Consider the following 19,527-nt stretch of genomic DNA (forward strand, 5'->3'; position numbering starts at 1 on the left):
ATAACTGAACAATGTGTTTATTGCTATAATAATGTCTGAAAACGATCATAGTTGTTCGATTATGTACCTATAATATTATTTGACCTCTCATTGGAATAACAAAACATGAATTGCTATATTTGCGGCCAACGAAGAAGGTTAATACGAGGTAATAAAATAATATTATACTTTTTATATTATGAATTCTATTCAAAATATATTTAATTCGTATTCCACAGTCCACGCGAACATCTATATAATATATTATAATATAAATATATTATGTGTTTATATATGTATATGTATATAATATTTATTATAATAATAATGATGATAATAATATAATATACACTTACAAGTTACAAGTAATAGTAATTGGGATTATGTTGATAAATATATGAACGTAAAATAATAAATTAAAAGGAATTATAATAAAAAAACAGTTCATTATTAGACTTTTGAATTATACATTAAGAATTTAATACCTCAAATTTTTCGATTATTTAAAACTACAAGTATAATTATGTCACATACACTGTGAAAATTGACACTAAAATTCAATTTTATAACACCAAATAACATTAGGCTACTATTTCTTTTTGATTTACTGAGTCTCTCTGTAAGTCAGTTATTTTAACAATATTTATTTTCTATAAAATTATAAGTAGTTATTTATTTTCTCTATTATTTTAATTTGGTTTTGTAAATGTATTACTTTGCATGAAAAATGTATACTATGAAATTAAACTCAACAGCTTTGTCATTTATTATCATAATTTATTATGATATTTATACATAATTTATTGTCATAACATTTTTCTTACATAAATATTAAACATATTCTTTTAAATTTAACTTCAGATTGTTTAATACCAAGTATTATATAATGTTTCAATAATCTGTTTTTTTTTTGACAAAAATAATGTTTTTAATGACTCCGAACATAATGATTTACAAATTTTAATATTATTAATATTAAATTTAAAACATAGACCATATGATTCATAACTCATGAGCAATGTTATAAACACTTAAAAATATTACATTAAAAAAATATTTTAAATATTAATTAACTATACTATATAATATATATAGTATGCAAATAATAGTAAAATAATTTATCTCATTCAATTAAGAATGACGGTTGTTGATGATAGTAATTCATAATATAATATATCAATTATTAATATGTATGTTGGGCCTGCAGTGATAAATTTCTTCAGTTTTAAATAAGTTAGTGATAGTATTGTAAGTGCTTTAAAAGTGTTTTATATCGTTTTTATTACGCCCATCAAATCTTAAATGCATGTTAAGCCGTAAACAAATATTTTATATAACATTTAAATACGATTATATGTCAATATCAGATATCTAATGTCAAATACAAAAATTAAAACCAATATTAATTGACATTAAATCAAAAAATCCAATATCTAAATACTAGTACTTAGTAGATAATAACAAATTCATTAATAGAATCTGGAGTAAAATTAAAATTAATTTAACGTACTACTATTGATTTCTGTTTTCGTAGATTAATATCAAAGTAATAAAACATAAAATACGATTTATTTAAACATTTTAAACTCTCCATATATATAATATATACATAATACATATTATATAGATAGGTAACATATAAGTGTCGTATTCGGTACATCACGACCGGCAATTAATTGTTGTCAGAAATCGTTATAATGTTGAACACCAAATTTAGGTCATAAACGATGATAACTCGATATAACAGGACATAATATTAGATAGTATATAAATCGTAAAATAGTATTATATTAGTATTATAATATAACACTATAATGTGGTTTGATTGTAGGAAAAAAAATACTTAGCAACTCGCATATGGCAAAAGAAAAAGATAAGAATAAGACGCGCGTATAGCGTATATAATAAGCATTATAACACAATTTTTATCTGAGGCCGCCAGAGTAAATAAAATATATAATTCATCACGTCGGCATGACAATTATATCGCTGTCGGGACAAACTATAAAAGTAATTATTTAATTAAAAAAAAAATAAATAGATTAAAACGACATCGTTAAATGTTTTGTGCGTCAACTGCAGTATAGAAATAATCGGTGGTGGATGGTTATAACGACATATATGCGAGATAAGCCTCGCCGAAACTATAATCGAACAATAATTATAATTATCGACCGATTAAACGGTAAAGGCCGCCCGGGGCCAGTACTTAAATAGCCGCTGACAGTACGTTTCGGCAATAGTCCATCGTCTACCAAGCCTCGAGATGTCGACGACCACCACAATGATGAAAACACAAGACCACTATAGCGACGATCAAGACTTAGACGACCACGACTTAAGACGACTATGGCGACGACCAAAACTACGACGGTGGTGAGTACTTTCGCTTATTTCTCCAATGCTTAAACAATAAATCGTAATTTTCCCTGCCCTCGTTTGAAATCGTTTTCATATAATAAATGTACCTATTATGTACGCTGCCGCCGCTAAGAGCTATACGCGATAATATGTGTGAGAATAAAAATAATACTCGTAAAAATAAAAAGGAAAATAATTTATTTATAAAAAAAATTTTGTGTCCTAGACGGGTATGTTATTATTGCCTTTTAGTTCATTTTACGACCGGATCGTGTATAAACACAGACACATTTATACAATATGTTTAACATATATTTCATGATTTGCCGACGCAAAGTACGTAATATTAATTATTGGGCCGTGAAATTTTAGATCGAACGTTTCCTGCTGTGTGTTCCTAATGCACCCGTCACAATTTATAATATTATACTTACTTCAATTATTTATAAATTTATAATTTTATAATTTTAGTATCATTTATATATTGGTTTGATAATTTGTTTTATATATATTATAAACGGCTATGTTGCGGCATATAATATGATGTTATTAGGATAGATGTATTATGGTAATTTTTTTTTATTTAGCCTATTTATTTATCCAATAATTCAAACTAAATATTCATGATATTTTTTTTCAATTAAATGAACATTATACGATATATAATAGCTGACAATTTAAACACATAAAATATATTTAAATAAATAATAAATACATTTTATTTTCTATTTTAATGTGTTAAAATACATGTTACATGTTATATAATATATTTAACATATTTAACTTATTATTTTCTATCAAAAAACCAAATTATTTTATATTTTAATAGGCCTCTGAGTAAAATCTCTTAAATTTGTACATAGTATAATATGCACACAAGCACATACATTTTTATAAATTATAATATACCAACTATATTTTATTACTTTACAAATGTTCAAAGGAAATAATACCCCATGGTGTAACTATATTATTATATATAGTGTAAACTGACGAAAGGAAATACCATTTATGCGTTTTCACCATTTAAGTAAATTAGTTAGTACATTTTTATTTAATATATATTATATATTTAATCATTAATTACAAACATTAAGTGCACAGAAGTAATAAAATGGCAGTGTGTTATAATTGTTAATTGTTATACTTGTGTGGATTGTGATGGTTGAACTCTGTGAGAATTTATATAAACCTTTATCATATTCAAAATAAATGTTTATATAAATATTTTTAAACAAATATAATTTAACTGCCATTGTCATGTTTTAGTTCTGATAAATTACATACCTACCTACATTTAACTTAAACATATAATAACAAACTATAAATATATTATTTAACAATATAATAATATTTTTATTATTAATATAGAATAATATTATTGTTTGAAAAATTGTGACTTTAAAATCATTGCAATAAAATATTACAGAGGCATAATTACTTTTACACCGATTATAAATAAATATGTTGCATTCGCATCAGTTTCGATTTATAATTTCTTCAGACTGTATTACTATTAAATACCTAATAATGGTGGTGGTTATAATGAGATTTTTTTTATATAATTACGCTCAAATCTATTATGTTAATGAAATAATGAAAACAAAAAATAACCGATGCGTTCCTTAAATTACTCTTTCCGTGTCCTATCATATATATATATATTTAATATGTTTGATCATAAAAACTCGCTAGTCATCTGATAACCATGTCTGCCGTTCGTATTTTTTAAAAACAATGTATATCACATCATCTCGCTGGACCCTATATCGTTTTAACCCTACACATTATGTACAACGATAGCTGTTTTGCCATCAATACGTTTGAGTCACATATACATATATATATATACGATTTAACGTTTACACTGTATGGGGGCGCGGAATCCATTACGACACTCTCTGCAGCGGCGACCCTCTCCATTATAATGTACAATTCCATTGCGCACGCCATTGCTGCCGCATTTATATAAATGCAACATCAGCGAGTATACCCGCCGCCGCCTCCACCACTGCCGATGCCAAACCGTTTCCCGTTCGATGGAACAACCCTCCGGGCAATCTCCTCCGCATATAATACAAAGAAATATATATATATATATATATATATATATATATATAATATATAATATATATAGAGTAGGCGATCGGTGTGTGTTCAAGCGTACGCAACATCGGAGGGTCGACGAAAAAAAATAGCCGGGGGTTTATTTTTTTATTTCGATTCGCCTCTTTTCCGTTCCCCGTTTTCGGTATTACAATATATAAACCAGCCCCCGCAAAAACCCGTCACAGTACCACATCGGGGCCCGAAGTATTTGCACAGCGCCTGCCGCGGACTTCCGTTCATCGTGAGCTCCGAAAACCGCGATTTATTTTGTTTTTTTTTTTTTGTCATCGTCGTTTCTTATCCGTGTGTATACACAACGGAAATCCGGACCGCAACGACGGTGATCGGTATAAGTATGTGTTATGTCCCTTAGTTGTCGAATCCCACGTACATTACCACATGTTTACTTTCACCCATATATATATATCATATTATATATTTTTATATATGCACGTATTTATTATTATATTATTGTACCTATCTATATTCTTACTCCGCTGCAGTGCCACGCAATGACGTATATTATTTATTGCCGAGCGCGTTACATTATATTATATATTGTTATCATCGTATAGTTGTTATTATTGTTATTATACCGTGTTTGTTTTTCCCTCCGCAGGTATTCATAACTCTGCGTCCAGGTGTAGCAGCGACTGCTGCCATCGTACACACATACGTCCATTATAATGTACATGAATAATGCGTGTGACGAGACTCACGGAATATTACGTCTGGAGAATTGGAATCAACGGATTATGCCCGCAATGTATACACACGAACGAACGTCGTGTACTGCATATTATATTATTCCAACACAATACCATAATGGTGCGGCAATACTGCAGCGTGGAAGCGAAAAGGAAACGAAAAACAATAACAGAGGTGACGATTTTTCCATACGTTGTAATTTTAACACGTACACCTAATATACGCGTATAGGTAATATAGTTTATATAATATGGCGAGCGCGCGTGTTTCTAGGTTAAGTCTGGTATCGTCTCCTCACCCTACCGTCGAGTACCTTTTGTTTTTCTATAAACCGCAGCGTTCGGTCTGCACATGTATTTTAGTTATTTGTTACTTATCGTACGTTTTTGTCGCGTGTTCTCGTAGAAGCTTTGCGCGTTACCAGGTCAACGTTATGTAGCCGAGCATACCACATTGTTTACACGCCTAACTCTGCGCCGTCAACGGTCTTTATTTGTGGGTCGTACCATCCACCCTATCCGCTAGTTTGATACTCTAAAGATATTATTGTAAACGCCTTTTAATATTATACATCCAAATAAGTGTTCTAATATATGTGATACGTATACACTATACAGTTTGTCGAGTTTCGGTGGAGATATGACAAAGGAAGTCGGCGAGGTTTACTGTATAATGTCGAGTCGACGAAAAGCACGAGCGTCACACGACGGCTCGGAAAGGGGTGTTTTTTTATTGTCGTTCCGAGACGCGTCGAGAATTTCGAGTTTCCGAGAGTCGCGGACTGCTGCAATAATGACGCTTTGATGCGCAGCCCTTCGGGTCGCGTGCGCGTAAGACTTAATCGCTCGGGCTTCGTGGGGGGGTGGGCGTTGGGTGAAAAGCCACTCCTTCGTCGCGTATCGATCGGCGGCGGGGCGGGCCGAGCGTCCACCCGCCGTTGGCCCAGCAAAAGCCCGCGGCGGACGGCAGGCGCAAGCGCTGCGGCGGTGACTTTGCAGCGCGCCGGGCCGTGGAAAAGCCGCCGCCGCCGATCGTGTCTTTTGCGCGACCGACGTATAATTCCCATCGTCATACCGCAACCGTCGTTGGCGGTGGCTGTGCGTCGTCATCGTCGTCATCGTCGTCGTCGTCGCCGTCGCCGCCGCCGCCGCCACGAACACATCGCGCCGAGAAGCTTTGCCAGCCGCCCGCTGAGAATTCATCCACAACTCATTACTCGCTCTTCGTGCATAAAATATAAAGGTAATCGTGCTTTTCGTACAGATTTTTCTCCGCGTTTATTAAAAGAACGCTGCCGCGCCACAGTCTTTATAATCCATTGGGCCCCCGCCGAATGGCCGATATACAACAAACATGGCCTCTATTTCTATATAACCCTTTTGTGTGTGCACATTATAATATACATAATAACGTGATCGAATATAATACGCACGCACACACACACACTCATACATTATATTGTGCACTCGCGCCGCGGTCGCGTACAGCTTTGTCACCCTCCGCGCGCACGAATAAAAATAATCTTTTGTGTATCGTATATACGCATATACGCGCACACACGCGCATCACTGCAGCTCGTTCTCTCTCACCCGCGACGCCGTGACTCGTGGTCCGCCACCGGCGGCGGCTATTGTTCGCGACGTCCGGCCGAGAGGGTTTTTTTTCCATTCGATTTACCATTTTTTCCGTATGAATAATACGCATACATCACGTCGCGCGCCTACCATATAGTTATCATACAATATATTATTGTCTTTCCGTTTCCAGATGTGCTGCACCGGTTATGACGACATGTGTATAATGAGCTGTTCCTCGTCGGCTCGTCCGGTGGTCTGCCTGCCGAGCATCGCCGCAGAGCTGAAAATGTCGACTCGACGAATAATGCGTGGCACCCTGTACGTATACTAAATGTATCCTGAGTGCATTATAAAACTGTCCGGTATACCTTCAGTATACGTAACAGGGTGCCATACCGATCGTCCTGAAGTGGTCCCGTGGAGCTGCCTGCAGCGTTATCATCTACGACGTCGCCGTCGTCTTTTTGCGTACAATTTTATACTTGTATACATAAATAAATATACATATTGTTGTTTGTCGTGTCATACCTTAAACGTGTAAAACATTTAGTTTGTTACAAAAAATAAATTAATGTATTGCAGCGCTTGCGAATCTAATACACACACGCATATTATATTTATATATTACATAATAATAACATCGTAATAGGTGTACCTATAACCTATATACATATATAATATATAAATTATGATCATTACAGTATAAATTATTGTTAATATTATTTTACTCGGCAAGCCTACTCGATTCATTTGTTATTTTTTTTTTTTTTTTTATTGACACTATCTGTTCAAGTTATAAAATTCCTTAGTTCGAAAAAGGAAAACTATTTATGAATATCTATTATACTCTATTTATTGTATGACTGTTATTGTCGCGAGATTGTAATCGGAAATAAAAAATAATATACATACCTATAACATACATACATTTATATATATATATATATATATATATATTATATTATATGGTGCATTATATGCTCGCGAAACCCGTTTGCCCCGATGGGAAATTGCACGACAGTAAATCCGTAATGTTTACGATGTTTATACGATACGTAAAACGTGTAGGTTTATTATTATTATTATTACTATTAGTGTATAGTAGCAGTTATGGTATATATAGCGAAGAGTAGGCTTGCGTGATGTGTTTTAATATACATATAGATTTCTATAAACAGCTCATTACAATAATACATATATTACGTACAATTTGTAATAATATTATTATAATATTATATGATGCATCGCGTATATATATGCCTAATGGGTTTTTCAAAAACGTTTTGTAATTTTTTTTTTCGAGCATAATATAAACTTTTGTCGGGCTTTACAATAAAATTGTACGTTTGGGTGGTGTACACGTTTTTTCAGTCCTGTGAAAAGCAGCACGATATATTATGTACCAGATATCTAACCACATAGGTCTAATTATATAATCGCAGCAATGAGAGTTTGTGCTAATTTTTAAAAGGTCCGATATTTATAAACAATACATTTCGATAAATGCTGTGCACTTTGACTTAAGAATTTATATACATATATAATTTATATATACAGGACATAGGTACACAGTAAAACTAATGACACTCTGGTCTATGAATGTATACTAATCATTCACATCTATATAATTGTAAAAATAATTTGTTGTGTATGCTTTACAATAGTAAGTTTTAAAAAACATAATTAATTAAAATGCGTATACGCATATAAAAATGTTTCTTAGGCCATATTAGTGTTGCATAATAATACGAATATAATATTTTACTCACTATTACAGTATTACTCAGATTTAGTGTTGCAGTGGCAATACATAAATATGTAGTTATTTTTTTTCGGAACATTGTAATAAGATACGACTATATTATTTTTTAGATAATTCAGATAATTGAATACAATATGACACGGATACAGGTAAATAATAGTTTTATATAATAAAATATAATATATTGGTAGGTATTATAAAGAATAAAAATTATACAAACCAGTTTTCCAAAAATATGTTCATGAATACAAACTAAAAAATTATTAGTGTGAGAGAAAAATTCATTATTTAACATCAAATATCAATTTTGTAAATACACACAATATGTCAGTAAATGCAAATATTATAATATAATATCTCGGTATAGGACGGGATAGAGTATAATATAGTACCTACAATACGTCAAGTATTTTAAATTATATAATACACAGTATTTCCGTATATATAATTAAATAAATTAAATTGAACACGGGCGGCCACCATAAACTCGCAATAACTGTTAAGAATTTCTTAACGTTTGTCTAATAATAATATATAAAGACGTTGTAACATTAATAATATTAAACTGAGAAGATGGTTGTTTTTTAAGAATAATAAAATATTAAATATTTGTATTATATCTATAACATATATGAATAATAAATATTACAAAATATACATTATTAATCAAATTTTATGAACGCTGTTCAACGACCGAAATGTCATTATTATCAAATTGATACAATACAACAAACGAAAAAACATTGTACTCCTATATAATTACAATATGTACTATTTTGTATAGGTAGCTATGTGTTTTAAATTTAAACAATTAAGATGGTAATATTATTAATTAGTTGAACGAATAGATTTCCATGCTTAAATCTGCATAATAAATGAATCCATACGTTCATACGTCTAATTTGAATTATAATTAATAATAATGAACCTTTTTAATATATGTACGAGAAGTAGATATGTACTGGAAAATGTAGAATTATATTGTACATAATATTATGTATGATCACATGATGTTTATTATATTTCTATAACACTTCCTATTTTGTATATACACTATTCCTTATACAGTCAAACCTATATTATGTTATAAGTAGTATAATTATAAGGTATTACCTATATATGGTATTAAATTATAATTATAAGTACATAATAAACATGAATTTTTTATGCATTTATTATAGAGCCAAAAAAAAAAAATATATATACAATTTAATTTAGAAAAAATTAAGTTTTAACACTTGTTTCTATAAATATATTTGATAATATATATGAATAATACATATTAATACGTATTTCAATAATTTATTAGTAGTGCATTAACTAAATTTTATTTTCAAATAAAATACTCGTATATTTAAAATTACTATATTTATATAATATATATTATTATTTATGGTTCTTTTATTTTTTGATCATAAACAATCCGCCTTAATCATAAATATTAATAAGTTATCAATAATAACGAATATTTTTGATTTAATGAAATGCGAATATTTGTATATTTGTATCGTATACAAATTAAATATAGGTTCCTATTACAATATTTGATAAATCATAGCATTTGAATAATGATATTGTGAGTAGAACTTGATTCAGATATCTAATTTAAATAGTGCAATAATCATATAATTTATCATATAATTATAAGTTTAAAAAATGTTATGTTGCCCACTTGATTGTAAGAATTTTTTATTAACGAATAAATATTTTCAAACTGTATAATATATAGGTAGATATACCTGCTAAACACCTTAATAACAGAAGTGGTATTATAAAATTTGTACTCAAATTTCAAGTTTTAAAATTCAAATATATTAATTTTAAATTTATCTAAAAATTATAAGAAATTTCAAATATAAAAGAAACAATTGCTCACGTTTTAAATGTCCTATTGTTTTATATACAAGACTCAGAAAACTGGTCAAAATTAATATTTTTAAATTTTAACTTTTTACGATTATTATTTACTGAGTTATAACTGGTATATGATGTAAAAATAACGAATAATCAAAATGCAGATTAAAACAGTAAATTTAAATTTTATTAAGTATAGAAAGGTACTTATGATCTTTTCTCAAACCGTTCGATGTATAGAGTTATATACACGGAAAGACGACTATGAAAATCAAAACATGACTATTGTTTCAATGAGTTTAAATAGTTAGGTACATTTACGGTTTAGACTTTAAACAGTATTATTACAACTATTTATTTAATTTAATTATTTACTCGATTTATGAGTTACTGTGTAGTGATTGTTTTGTTTGTATATGATGTATGTATAATGTATATACTATATAGCACTTACTAGATTGCAACTCATTGCATAATTATTTAAAATGTTAGAGTCTTATAATTCATCATAATGTACGTCACACGATATATATAACCGTCCGGAAACGGTTATTAGACTAATTGTAACTTATTACCGATAATATTATATAAATATTAAATACTTAACATTATAAATGCAGTCAGCTGCAGTTGTTATCAATTCTGTTATTTTTCTATGTAGGTGTTAAAGTATGCATACAATAATTAAGAGTTTCCAACCTTATTGAATGCCTGTTTAATGTATTACGTACCTACACGTTCCTATATAGCATTTATTTTATAATTATAGCACCTAATACGTAAAACGGTCATATAGGTTTTTGCTGATTCTCTGCACGTCAGAGATACAACGGATTTTTGCATATATATTATCTGTGTACAAACATGACACGTATATGATATATATATATATAATATTATATTATACATGTACGTACACAATTGTTTGAGCAATAAACGTGAATCCAATTACGCTTGAAATGAGTTTCAATTTTCATAATACATAAAGTCGTAAAAATGTTGTACGCCCATATTATACATAATAAATATAACGTTAATACAACTCAATTAATTTTATTATTCATATATTTCCTTACAGATACCTTTGACATCTTATCTCAAAGGTATAAATTTGTGCCTAAATAATATAAAGTGCTTACATAATATTTGCGTGTAAATATAATATAGTTTAATTAAAACTATTATAATTATCAGTTAATTTGACCGTTTAATGTAAGTTACGTGTTAAAGAAATATAAGCAAAGATAGCTTTGGCGTTCTAAAGTGTATATTTAATATAAGTACTCGTTTTATATTTATTTAAATATATAATAGTTCAATAATTGAGCGTCACGCACTCAACCGAATGGTTAGTTCTCGATACATATAGTTTTTCATTATTTCGTGAAACATTTTCATTTATGTAATACATACGATTATATAATGATCACCCGACGTACACACTTCAAAAGCGTCGGGAAAAACCCTGAAAAAAAAACGGAAAAACGGAAATTTTTACGCATAACCACTTTTCGACAAAATCGATTTTTTTATTTTGTTGTAACGATTCATTGTAAATACTAGACATTTTCACCAAATGTTTATATTATGATTATCTATTTAAGATTAAATATTCAAAATATTTTGACCTTTTTTAAGCTACTTATAGACAATTGAAATTTTCGACTTTTCTAGGTTTTTTTTCTTAAAATGCCGATAAAAAAAATTTGGCTATCCAAAATATCTTTAAAATTTAATACAAGGTTTATTATTAGTTGTACTTATCGTAGTAAAAAAAAAATCAAAAATCGTTAGCCACAATTTTTGTTTATAAGCATTTAAAGTTCAAATGTTTACGAAATATATCAAAATCGCGAAAATTTGCAAGGAATTTTGAAATTAAAAATTCATAAAATTGTTGTGATTTATACTTTAAGTTCAAAAATCCAATACAAGTCCATAAGTTTTTCTTCAATTATCTGTAAAAAAAAGTTCAGCGTCAATATAGAAAACATTTTATGAGTGTATGAAATTTAATTTTTTACGAAATAGCGTAAAAAAACGATACATTACAATTTAAATATATGTAATTATATAATTTATCCAACTAATTATCATTAACTGACAAATCATCTCCGTTCAGAATCGTTTTTTGTATACAATGATAACCGTCATTGCATTCAGATTTAACACATCCATTATAGTGACCTACTCTCCATCTCTACTATACAGCAGAGCGATACCCACTTGCCCACTTTATATATTCGTTCTTACACCACAAAACTCGTCGAAATATTGTTTGTTATAGTTATTTTGATACATACAATGCATGCATCACTTTTTAAAACCAACCCCCCTCCTATGCGATTACTACAAATCGCGTTTGGAATATATGGGGAATTTTCTCTTTATCATCGCGATGACCTGATTTCGGGGACAATAGGTGTTTGTTTTCTTTCAGAGAACTCAAGACGTATAAAAAATATTATAATACGAACGCGGGCGTGTGTTTCGGATACTATATTTTGTACGTAACTTACACCTATACGTGGCCAGCGATTGGACCACCTGAAAGCGTGATATAATTTCGTTACGACCGTAACAGAGTGCGTTGTACACCGCAAACACACACATAAAGTATAACAATAATATATATATATAGGTAAATAATGTGTAGTGTTTTGTGAGGAGCGTAGTTTTTTGTCGTTGTCGCGATGGTTATTGTTTCGGAGCTCAGAGCAAAAAACTCGACCGCGAGAAACGAAAAGGGTTAAAGAATTCTTTTGAAACGTCTCGCGACGATCAAGACAATGCAGTCGTCAAAGGTGTATAGGTTAGTAGTGGCAGGTATACCCTGTGGTTGTCCACGTAATGTGCGGTGAGAAAGGGGTCACTGGGCTACGCCACAATGTTTATTGCGACTGGGCCATTATTACGAGGGAGCGACGTTTAAAAAGAAAAAACGAATAAATTTGTCTCCAAAAAAAAAAAATACCCGATTCTGATGTAAAGGATATTATTTTATGTGGGTCAAGAGAAAACGACAGTCCACCGTTGTCGTCGACCAATCGGCGGCAGTCTCGAGGTTTTCTTATAGGTGGATACGCTGACCATTATTATTATTATCACTGTATCTCACGACCTGCAAAGCCCTTCTCGATCGGCACACTACTTATCGTCGCGTATTCGGCATTCGGTATTCGAGCACACCGCTGCTTGCTAAATCTCTCGTACAACCTGCTACAACGCTGCAGCCGAAGAACACAGGCCCTGCACTAGACACAACTACCGCCGGCCCGCAGACACATCGTTCAAGGTGAGTGCAATTTCGTACGGTTAAAATAATATGATATCGCGATATTATATATACAAGTCCGCGTTACACTTATTGACGACGGTTAATATATTATTATTTAATATTAATCCGCTAATGATTAGGCAAGTTTGGAGGAACTCGAATCGTAACCGCAGCGGCATCGGCTCTCGGTCGCGATGCTGGTGAACGTATATAAATAGAATAAGTTTTCGTTTCGGCCGAGATCCAAAACACCGTGTCTAGCAAACTCTCGAGGGAGTTCTGTGTATAGGTCTCTTGGTGGAGTCTCCCCTGAGACATGCTACAGGTGGATTACGAGGAACGCGCGTGTATTTATATAGATGTTTATGACATATGTCCTGATATATTATTCGCCGGTGCAGCAGTGATGAGTTTTCGCGAATTTCGCTACCCGTCGCAGCCGACTCTGCCGCCATCTGGGCGATCGGATATCCCGTCATCCCCAAGGGTGGTTCGCGGACAGAGCGAGAGAAAGGAAAGGCGACACAGCGTCCGCGCGCGTCGTCCGGTCGTGGCGGCAGGTCGAGGGGTACGCTCCGCTACCATTGTCCTCGCGACCTGCGCGCGACTCCTCCTATCCGGCATGGCGCCCGGTGGCGGTCGGTTTGGCCATCGCCGCCGTCGCCGACACCATTACACAAAGCCGTCGACAAAATTTCGCAACAACGATGGAAGGATCGGCCGGTGTCACGCCATGATTTTTTTGCAGACTAAACGAAAATTGATGCCGGACACGGTTATGATGGTTTATTTTGTTTATCTGCAGAAGTCCACGGACGATATTTTTTAAGAAAAAAAAAATTATATGTGCTTGGCTTTAGGACTTTATATGCACTTTAGGTGATTATATATAGGTACTTACAACATCGGGTAATCTATAAAAATAAAAATCGCGTTTTCACAAATGATAAATTTTCTATGCTATTTACAAGGAGTAGGTAAAGATTATACAGTCGCTGGATATTTATTGATGTTTACCTACTGGAATTGAAATTTGAACTCTTGGTAGTCGCGTTATTCTATACTTAAGTACTTACTAATAATATTACGACGATGACCTATAGATATTATAGTCTTTAATATTGGTTATAAATTTATAATATTATAAATATGTATGATGTATTTAGAATTTATTTATATATATATATATATATATATAAATATATAATAATATGGTTTTAGATAAAATATAATTTGAAATTAATAAACTTGACTATATATTATATACTGATTAACATTTTATGTTTGTTTACATTTACATTTTATTTAATTGTATTTAAATTGAACAACTCTGTTCTAAATCGATGTATAGATATATATTATATTTAAATATTTAATAGATTAATATATATATATCCTAGCTATATTATCCTTGGAATAATAAATTAAAACAAGTTAGAAAATTTAATACTTTAAATTTTGATATCGATATATCAACTACGTTTTAAAAAAAAAAATTATCTACTTAATACTTCTTAGAAAAATGGGAGAAAATATTTTTTAACAGGACAGTCTACAAATGCCTTGAAAAATCTAATTATTTAAACATACAACTGGGGAATGGTCTTATTATAGCTTATAAAGTTACTTGGTATCTTTATACTTTATAGATTATCCTGCGTCCAATTCTACGCCAACATAACTAAACTTTTAATTGTTTTGTTTTGTGGTTTCTTGCGATATTAATTTTTGTTATTGACTGAAAATAGCAAGAACTGATCGATTTCGTTCGTTATAATTTTTTCAAAAATTCTCTCGAAATTTAGATTTAGTAACTTATTTGATACTTAGATAGTTAGTCTATATCAAATCCAACGGAGGCCGGCAGACGGGTGTCATGTATATATAGGTACACATACAATCGTGGCAAAGGAAATATAGTCGATAATGTTTGTATTGGCACTATATAAAATAATATTATTGCTATATACCTGATGATTGACGAGGAGTCGCAGCCGATGCACGCGAGTTTCCGATATCGCGTGTATACATAACATAAATACAGTATTATATATAAATATACATAATATATTATTATTTTGCTGCAGGACGACACGTATAGAACAGTTTTATGCGTTCAGAGTGTGCACGCGCGCGTATAGCCAGACCGTCATTTGAATATTATAAACGGTGTTTTCTAAGTCCACGCACTAGATGTATAAAATAGTCGGTCGTCGTTTTTACGACCGTTTTTATGGAGTAGTTTACGCGCAGTCAATGTACATATATAATACACATTTCATATAATATATATATAAATACATAATACGTATAAAGCGTAAATGCCGCAGTTGCGGTTAATCAAAGTCTGTATTTGACTCGCATCCTGTAAAGTGCATCGTACACAATATCAGGTCAATACCTACGTAGTACTTATATAATATAGGTACTGACATGTTATATGCAAATATCTATATGCCGACGATCTGAATTTTAAGAGGACGTCTCACCTGGATGCGTTGTCTCCGTCTCACAAACGAAATATTAATATTTAGCAAATTTATATGTAGGTACACGAAAAGTAAATAATAACTCATTTAGTTTTATTGGTTTTTAGTGTGTATAAATTAGAGTGAATTGACCTACAGTTTTCAAATTTAATGGCAAGAATATTATTCATAGGTATCTACATTTTTTTAATATTTTTATTTTATAGTGTGTTATAGAAAAAAAAGTAAAATATTATTATAATTTCATAGTTAACATTTTTGCATCTAAAATTTAAGTTTGATAACCCGTGGTAATTTATTTTAACATTTATATGGTCCGGAACTCATTCATCTAAAATTATTATGCGAGTTCGTACACAGAATCGAATTTTCTCTTGATATTATTGATGGCCTAAGATTAATCTTGATTTTGGATATATATATATATATATATATAATATACATTGTAATGTATGAAAAAAATATTGAAAAATGAAAACATTGCTCTTGACCTTATAAAGTCCAGTCGCAGTCCCTTATTGCTTTCGTTTGCCTTCTTTAATTCAAGTTATTCTCAATCCATTTGATTTAATCTCTCCAGCGTATATATTTTATGCTTATCGAAAATATATATTTCATATTTTTGAATAACAGAATATAAATGTTATTATACATCTGGTATTCTAGTGGTGTACTTTTTATTTTAATCTAAAAGGATTTGAAACTTAACATTACTATACACACGTGACAATACGTCATCAATGCCGTCACACACACCTGTACGGTTATATTAGCAGTTAGTATACTATCGTATTGTTAAAACTTTTACACGGCAATAGAACACCTATTGCTTTTTTCTAGCTGCGACGACGGAAGGTCTGCAGCAGATTTCTTCTTATATCATATATCTATCATAATATTATTGTAAATCTATTCTTTTTCTATTTGCGATAACAATTAGTCAATTTCGTATTATTACTTACCTATTATTCCGGACGGCGTTTGCGCAGGCACACACATAGAATCGCCGGATATGTCGCGACACTACATCATCACTTCACGGTACCCACTTCGATAAGAATACTTCACTCCCGACACGTGACCGCGCACTTCACGCGTAATCGCGTACCGAACTTGCCTTCACCTGAAAATCATAAGACATTCGAGTTTATTATTTGTGCGTTATTAAGTAACAATTAAAATATTACCTAAATACGTAGAAAATAGATGTAAAAAATATTTAGTATGACAAAAATCGTAAATTATTATTAACAACTATTGCATTCCGATATTTAAAACAGATTTTTTAAAATGATAATATATTATATACGTCATACGATATACCTAAACACTCTACACAAATATTGCAGATCATTCCTTTGGAGCATTTAAACTGCAAGTTATAAATACTTTATACAATCCATTATTATAGATAGTTTGTATACAACATATAAATTGCATATTATTTCGTTCGTTTGTTCGTTCGTATGAACTTGAGATATGATATACACTTATTATTATAGATAGTATTTTTAACTAAAATTTATAAAATTCTTCAAAACTTTGATATATTATTTACTTATACAAAGAAACGTTAATCAAAATGTAAATAATAAAAAAAAAAAATGATTCGTGTGCCGGAACATCATATTTAATTTTTTATTATTTATCTTACAGGGTTTTATTTATTCGTAGCGATAATTTCATTTTATATCTATACATAGTATAAATGAGATGGATAAAGTTTATTAATACCGCACGTGGAACATCGTAGTCCGTAGTACTCAATGGGACTAGCTCTTATCGCGGTTAGATTAGATCCATGTTCACCATCGCGCTGCTTTACGCGAAAATTCTTCTCCCCGAAAGTTTAGTAATACGATTATAGCTGCTTCAATAGGTAGTCATTGTAGTGTAAACAAAGGGGGAAATAATCCCATTTTTGTTCGCCAACTGTAAATTAAACTCGGGTACGTGTACAATAATACAGTTTATACTAATGGCGTTTTTGAGATCGCGTATAACGTTTAAAACATTATTAATAAAACGTTAAGTGTTTAATTTTAATTTTTTTTTTTTTTGACGAAAATAATAGCCGAACCAGGTTGTTATTTTTATATACATTGTTTTTTAACTGAACATTATATCTTTAGTATTTCATTTTGTAGATAAATAAACCCATATAATATATCGCGTTTAAAAAGTTTAACTTTAAAATCCTTAATTTAACTAACGACGACTAATAAATCATTCTTCATTATTATTATTTTTTCATTTATTAGTTCCTATTAGTTTCGACTTGATATATTATACAACCTAACCAACTTAACCGTACTTACTTCGCCTTTAGCTGCGTAGTTCAACGATTTGAGTTTCTCGTATTAAAGTTTTCTTATAGTATTCCTAAATGTAAATTGTTTAAATACCAATACAGTCAAATCCATGTTAATCGATGACTTCGAAAAAAACTATTTTATCTTATACGTATATTTATATTTACCTACACAGTTACGACCTACGTTTATTATATAGGTATATGTATATTGAAAACTGTAGGTCTTTCAAAATCGTTGTATAGTAAACCTCCTATACGTATATATTATTATGTACCGCGGACAATATTTATCGCTACAGATGATATCTTCTGGCATATCCGGCACAGGTATACATATATCATTCCATGCATCATGTATATAGTCCGCGGCGTATTATATTATGACTTTGACTTACGACGTTAACCGAGATCGATAGAACACAAATGGTGTACTTACAACAAAGACCTAAAGCGGCAAACGTCCGTCGCGTATTCGAATAATATAAACGTCATAAAATAACGGGTTGTCTATACAGTTGCATATATGTATAATAATATAATTATTGTATTGTATAGGAACGACGTCGTAAAATATATTTTTACGAGATATCGTATTTCTGTGGGTACGGTTTCAGACTTTAGCTGCTCTCTTATCTTTGTATAATACCTATTTATAGCAGGTAAATACGAGACTTTATCATTATTCCGTATCGTATTCATTCAAAATAAACGGGCGATAAAATTGTATGAGATAGTATGAAGATAGTACGAAGATACGAATACGAAAGTTTGGTTGTAATTTTTTTTCGAAACAACGACTGCAACGCCTCCACAAATTTCAGCTTAATTTCCTTACACTTGGTTATATCACTTTGTTAAGAACTTGCACGCAAATTAAATATCACTGCTCATCAGTGGAATGTTCGGAGTGGTCAATTACGCAGTATATATTTTGTGCTTATAATTATTATTTATTTGTATAGATCTGATTACACATAACCATAGTACATATTACTTCATGTTACTCTCATATATAGGTACATATTATATTATTTAGAATCAATACTGTTATTTTAATCCCACGAAAATGTCATGATGATGATGATGATTGCAATGAT

At 31.0% G+C, this 19,527-nt stretch overlaps 2 long non-coding RNA genes across 3 annotated transcripts in view; both read left to right on the top strand.

The window, feature by feature from the left end:
* The first annotated feature begins 1,676 nt into the window (after nucleotides 1–1,676).
* LOC132922762 (uncharacterized) lies at nucleotides 1,677–8,092 on the top strand. 2 transcript variants are annotated; one of them, XR_009661050.1, is made up of 3 exons: nucleotides 1,677–2,355; nucleotides 5,069–6,399; nucleotides 6,925–8,092. It is a non-coding gene; the product is annotated as an uncharacterized LOC132922762 (long non-coding RNA). The 2 variants fall into 2 exon arrangements; XR_009661049.1 differs by having other exon boundaries at nucleotides 1,932–2,355; nucleotides 5,069–5,331.
* A 5,281-nt stretch (nucleotides 8,093–13,373) lies between these two features.
* LOC132921757 (uncharacterized) overlaps nucleotides 13,374–19,527 on the top strand; it is a 37,360-nt gene continuing 31,206 nt past the window's right edge. Inside the window, exon 1 of the long non-coding RNA XR_009660946.1 lies at nucleotides 13,374–13,645. This is a non-coding gene — a long non-coding RNA (uncharacterized LOC132921757). The remainder of the gene's footprint in view (nucleotides 13,646–19,527) is intronic.

Source organism: Rhopalosiphum padi, chromosome 2, assembly GCF_020882245.1.
Source record: "Rhopalosiphum padi isolate XX-2018 chromosome 2, ASM2088224v1, whole genome shotgun sequence".
Classification (NCBI taxonomy): domain Eukaryota; kingdom Metazoa; phylum Arthropoda; class Insecta; order Hemiptera; family Aphididae; genus Rhopalosiphum; species Rhopalosiphum padi.